The following is a 6,913-nucleotide window of genomic DNA, read 5'->3' as shown; positions in this document are numbered from 1 at the left end:
TTTTTGTGCACCGGGCCTCTAGTATTTGAATAATAAGCACTGTCCTAGGCACTTAAATTTCTTTTAGTTTTTAATTTCTAAGTTTATTGTTTTTCATAAGTCATGATGAGTAAAACAGAAAATTAAGAAGTCTTGTTTATTATCCAAGACTGGTGTGTGTGTGTGTGGGGGGGTGCTTTCCTTCCTGCATCTTCCCCAGGAGGCTACTGCTGGTGTTCCTGTGAATGTTCCAGCAGGAGCTGTCTCCTTTGGAATCCCCACTCTTCATACAGCGACTTAGGCAGGAGCCGATGTTCCTAGGGGAGCGAGGGTATGAGGGGGGTGGAGGGAGAGGAAGGGCTGCCTCTTCTTCTCTGCCCTAGGAAGACACTGAGTAGGTAACTTTAAGCCAATACTGGGAACCATAGGGGAAAGACTGTCTCTTTTAGGGGTGTGTTTTTCCACAGGTTTATCTTTCCTTATCTTTTCTCATGGAGAATAAGAGACAGTATAGGTCTAGAGACAATGGAACAAGGAACCCACTCAAATGCTTTTGACTCAGGCAGCTTAGGCTCATCAAGATCAGTCAAAGTAAGACCCTCTGAAATAGGGTCTGCTCATTCAGGTGTTTTTTTTTCCCCAGAGAAGCTGGGGGCAAAGCTCTATCTGGTAATACTGTTTTGACTTTTACCTTCTATGTTCACTTCCCTTATAGGGACCAATTTGGATTCTTCTAGGCCTTACCAGGTAGGTGCTGGAGAGTTTAGGGGTCTCACTAACTTTTTTTCCTATTTCTTTCTTTCTTTGACACACTGGTGTATTCTTCAAACTGAGCTGGGTGTGTCCTCAGGGGGAAAGTGCTATAGGAAGGGCTCTCCCAGAGACACTTCAAAACTCACCTGCAGCTGATGCTGTTGGGCAGTGCCCACCATGGAGCTGGCTGTGTTTGAGTTTGGAGAGGAAAGGAAGTCTTTTGGCTGAGGGCAGGTTTCTTAGTGATCTCATAGTGTTAATGTAGTCTCCTTTCCTGTGGCTGAAGTCTCAGGCAGAGATCCCAGTCCTTGCGCTAGGAGAGAATGTAATAGTTGGAATCTGGTTTTGATGAGAGCAGGGGTCCATTTTGGGGCCAGACTAGGCATATCCAGAGCAGTCACAGTTGCTTGCAAGGCCACTGCACATGGTAGAGTTTTGATGTCTGGTTAGTGGGCTCCAACACTGGTGTTCATTTCTAGGACCACAACAGGTTTGCCTCAAACTAGGCTGGGCTTCTAGGCTTGGTGTCAACTTTTGACCCTGATTATTTTTTTCTGTGTCCCGCCTTTCAGAACTATTACTTCTGATCTGTCATTCTAGGTAAAATAGTTCTTGCTGCAGGAAAAAAAAGGCTAGTTCAGGGACTATATGTATTTGTAGTGTCACAAAGAGATAATACATTTAATACAGAATATGAAATCTGTACCCTGGTTGCTCCTTAGATAAACTTGGCCAAGTTACCTCACCATCTGAACTTCATTTTCTCAACTGTAAAATGGGGACATAAATAATAACAACCTAGTTGTTTTCTCTGCCTAGACTATCCTCTCTCCTTAGCTGCTGGACTTTGGGTGGCTCTGCCCATCTGGCAGCTGACCCAAGCCATCAGCCTCCGTGATCACTGCACCTGTCACACCCAAACTCTGACTTCTCAGGCTAGCTCCTACATCGTCATTTTGCTGCCATATGGATTTGAGATCTTGGGTTTACCAATAAGGTGCTTACTTTCTTAAAATGAAGCTCAATAAACGTTGTTTTCTTTTTTATTGAATTTATTGGGGAACTTTTTTTTTTTAAGGAAAGGAGTTTGGAGATTTTTTAAAGAATAAAATTAAATAAGCCGTTTGGCGATGACTCAGGCCACTTTTGGTTGAAAAACAACATCTGTGGACTGATATGGCCTCAGTATCGCAGCATGATGTTGCCAAGAGAAATCAATAGCATCTATTTTCCTTTGTATTTGCTAGTAAGATGACTGATTATGTCAACATGAAAGATAAAATACATACGCCCATGGAGAGTGAGGGGAGTAATCCCTGAAACTTTCTCCAGCAGGCAACAGCACAGCTGATGAATTTCAGGTCCTTTTCTTTGAAGGTGAGCTCAATTGCAGGAGTCCCCAGGGCCTGGGGCAGCTGAGGGCCTTTTGGCTCTGACCACCGCTGATGTCATCCAGGTTTCTGCTTGTCTTGATTAGACTGAGAATAGCCAAACACTGCTCCCTGAAACAGATATTGATTTGGGTCAGGAAGTTCTGTCATCGGTAGTAATTACAATTGCTTGTTTTAATTTATTAGATCAGGAAATCTAATAAATTTTCCATGAGTCCTCTCCCCACTTTTCATTGGTATGTAGAATAATCTCGCCAAGTAATTTGTGAGAAAATCGGCCCTACAACAGGACTTAGGTCTGAGATGCAAACTGTAGCTTTCCTTTTGGCTGCTGGTGATGGGAAACAACCTTCTCAGTTGTGTGATTTGGGGCAAGCAGTGTAAACTAACTACTTAAATAAGCACCGGATCTCCTTTTCTGCATTTTTAAAATGAGAAAATAATTGTATCTAACTCTTGGGTTTTTGTAAGGATTAACTGGATTTATTCACTAAATATTTAGAACATAAGAACATACAGCTGGTGCTTTAAAATGGCAGCTATCATTGCTACTATTATCATTAATAAAAATGTGAAAAGGCATCTGAGACTTATATTATAGAGAGAATAAAGATGGGTCCTCTTTAAGATTTGTAGTGAGGTGCTGCAGAAATAAACAGAGTATTTGGGGAATAATTGAGTACAGCAAGTTGAATCCCACATGTGTTGAAGATAAAAGGAAGCAAATTTGTCTATTTATAAAGCATTACATATTTATTATACAAAACATACATTTATACAAAAAGAAAAAACATATCCAACATTCTGATATTTTTTCTTCCAGACTTTTTTTCTTTATAGCTATAAATACATATATTTTTAACATATTTGGAATTTTGTGCTACATAGTATTATTTTAATGTTTATATTATATTTTCTGTATTATATTTTATATATATGTAATACATTAAAATGATAGGATTTGTATGCAGCTATAAAGCATAAATAACATAGCAAACACTTGTGAAATTACTTTAACCTTTATGCCTCCTCTCTATCTCCCAAGGTAAACACTGTGCCCAATTTTGTGTTGTTCATTCTCTTGATTTTAAAATAAAAATGGTTCTATTAATTTTGTTCAAATAGTATATTGTTTGTTTTCTTCTAATAGTTTTTTAAAAATCTTAAAACAGAGAGGAAGGGAGAGGGAGAGTGAGAGAGAAACATCAATGATGAAAGAGAATCATTGATCAGCTGCCTCTTGCAGACCCCACATTGGGGGTTGAGCCCGCAACCATAACCCGGGTATGTGCCCTAACCAGGAATCAAACCATGACCTCCTGGTTCATAGGTTGATGCTCAACCACTGAGCCATGCCTGCTGGCTTCTTCTAATAGTTTTGAAGTTTGGCCTTTCAGATTTGAGTCCTTAATCTACGTGGATTACAACTCAATGGGCTCTCTCTCTTGTGCTCTCTCTCTTTCCATGAGCTCTCTGACACTTTCTAGCATAGTGGGGTCTCCATTCCCAGTCTTCTGGCCAGCTATATGGTGTCTTATTTTCCTCCTACTGCTGTGTACTTCCCTTGACTGTATCTCCATCCAATGCCAAAACATCAAGCAATGGAGAGAAGGAGATAGAGAGAGGCACAGGAATTTACCCCATCTTCTTCCTTTGGTCAGAGAGAAGGATTCCTCTCCCTGGGAATTGTAGTGCCTGTATGTTCCCTGACTGGGGATCAAACCTTTAACCTAGGTATGTGCCCTGACCGGGAATTGAACCTGCAACCTTTAGATATAGGCGCAGTGGTCAGCAAACTCAGTCAACAGAGCCAAATATCAACAGTACAGTGATTGAAATTTCTTTTGAGAGCCAAATTTTTAAAACTTAAACTATATAGGTAGGTACATTGTTATTAACTTAATTAGGGTACTCCTAAGGCTTACGAAGAGCCACACTCAAGGGACCAAAGAGCCGCATGTGGTTCGAGAGCCTCATTTTGCTGACAACGGGTATAGGGGATAACGCTCCAACCAATTGAGCCAAACCAGCCAGGGCAGTGTCTTGGTTTTTGTTCATATTTCAAATTCCATTATATTTAAATATTTTCTATTTAGCTATGCTCTGAGTCTGGCAATCCTAACATTTGCACCCTTTAGAAGTCCAAGTCGATTGTTTGTTTCTCTTGTCTGTCACACATGACGGCATCATTTCTGAAGTGCTTGGCTAATTTTAATTGTGAGTTTATTGCTTGACCTTAATTCTGCTGGCTTAGAGTAAAGATGCTGGGAGCCAGGGGGTGCCATTGACATGGGACTACTTTAACTATCCTATGCAGTGAAGCATTAACCTTCCCTGAAGAGCAATCTGGCCTTTCCCCAGGCTACTGGAGGGTGACTCCAGGCTCTTGGAATATCCTGTGTGATGATAGGAGTGTGCTTGTTTGCTCAGGGGCTTTGGCCACTAGACAGTCAACAGTGTGATTTGTAATGGGAGTTGTGGGCTACATGGTGTCAGTTTTGCCTCTCAGGGAAGGGACACTAAAGGGATCAGCCTGACCTCTGAGCGGGGCTGGAGACTAAAGGAGAAGCACAGAAAATAAGCAGTGGTTCCCTAGAATGGCTGCCTCAGCATGGGGATGTTTGTCTAGGCTTGATGATCACAACAGAGATAATACTGATTGTAAGGGAGGGAACATGGCTCTTTCTTCACCCCCCCTCAAGAGTGCTGACCTCTGTCCACCTCTTAAGAGCTGACGACTTGCTAATATGGTGACGGACTAGACCCCAGATAATTCCTTGTGGGTGGGGTAATGTGCCTGGAAACAACACCCCCCCCTCATTCTTTCTCATTCACCTTATTGTGTAAAATGGTAAACTGTCACTTCTTTCTCATTCATGTTGAGTCCAAGGAGTTGGATGGTTCGACCCTGAGGGTCATTCATCTCCTTATCCCTCTCCATAAGTCCATCTGTGCCTGTTAGTCCCTGGATTCAGGTTTAGGGAGAAGTAGTAAGTCCTGTTAAGTTCTCAAGCAGAATCCACCTGTTCTAATCCAGCAATTTTTAACAGAGCTCTTTTCAGAATGTGAGGTATTTGAAAGCTATTAGTAAGTTGTTTTTGTATTCTCATTCTGCTACTGCACCTTGCATATACCTTCCTAGAATCTTGCTGTAGGAAGCAGATGTGATCACAGGGCAGGACTTGCCATTCCTCGTTCTCTGGCCATGTGGCCATGAATAGAGTGAAAATAACCTCACCCTTTCTTTGAATAATCATTCTGAAGTAAGACCTCATCAACCATTCATAGTTCTAGCATTGAGTGGCTGTCACTGCTTCTGAAGGTGAAGGAACTGGGAAGGAGAGCAGGGAAGAGGTAGTGAGATGCCAGAGGTTCTTGTAACCAGAATGCAGTGCATTACTAAATGCTGGAGGCAGGTTCCCTGGGTTACTTCAAAAATATTTCTTTGTGACCCACGGCGGATTCAGTTTTATCCATGAAAGGAACATATCCAAAAAGATATTTCTCAGACTGATGTCAAATAGTTTGCTTCCTATGTCTTCTTCTAGGAGTTTTATGGTCTCAGGCCTTACATTTAAGTCTTTAACCCATTTTGAGTTTATTTTTGTATGTGGTGTAAGAGAGTGGTCCAGTTTCATTATTTTGCATATATCTGTCCAGTTTCCCCAATAACAGTGTATATTTTTATCTCCTTTGCCACAAATTAGTTGACCATATAAGTACTATTACCAGGTAAGAGTTTATTTCCAGGTTCTCGATTCTGTTCCATTGATCTATGTGTCTGTTTTTGTGCTAGAACTATACTGTTTTGATTTAAAAAAAATGGGCAAAGGATATAAAGAGACATTTCTCCAAAGAAGACATACAGATGGCCAACAGCCATATGAAAAGGTGCTCAACGTCACTAATCGTCAGGGAAATGCAAATCAAAACCACAATGAGATACTACCTAACACCAATCAGAATGTTTACTAAAAATGTCAAGAAATAACATGTGTTGGAGAGATGTGAAGAAAAGCGAACCCTTGTACACTGTTGGTGGGACTACAAACTGGTGCTTTCCCTATGGAAAACAGTATGGAGATTCCTCAAAAAACTGAAAATAGATATACCACACAGCCCAGCAATTCCACTTTTGGGTATTTACCCAAGAAAATGAAAACACGAATTCCAAAAGTTGTATTCACTCCTCTGTTCATTGCAGCATTATGTATAATGGCCAATGGGCAGGCAGTAGCGTGGTCGAGCGGTCTAAGGCGCTGGATTATAATGGCCAAGATAGGGGAGCAGCCTAGGTGTCCATCAATAGATGGGTGGATAAAGAAGTATATATACAATGGAATATTATGCAGCAATAAAAAAGAATGAAATCTTGCCATTTGCAACAACATGGATGGATCTAGAAGGTATTATGCTAAGTGAAATACCATATGGTTTCACTTATATGTGGAATTAAACAAAACAAAAAAAACAAACAACAAAAACAGATTCATAGAGACAAAGACCAAGGGGGTGGTTACCAAAAGGTGGGGGTGGAGGATGGGTGAAAAGGGGAAGAAGAATATGGTCAATAATACTGTGATAAGTTTACTCGGTGATAGGGGATTACTAGAATTAGTGGAGTGATCACATTGAAAGGTCTATAAATGTTGAATCACTATAGCATACATCTGAAACTAATATAACCAATATAAAATTATATATCAACTATACTTACATTTTAAAAAGTTTCTTAAAAAGACTGGCATACAGCTGAACTTTTTCCACCTCTTGGGCAGGCAAAAGCCATA

This window comes from Myotis davidii, unplaced genomic scaffold (assembly GCF_000327345.1).
Source record: "Myotis davidii unplaced genomic scaffold, ASM32734v1 scaffold135, whole genome shotgun sequence".
NCBI lineage: Eukaryota > Metazoa > Chordata > Mammalia > Chiroptera > Vespertilionidae > Myotis > Myotis davidii.
This window is presented reverse-complemented; position numbering follows the sequence as displayed.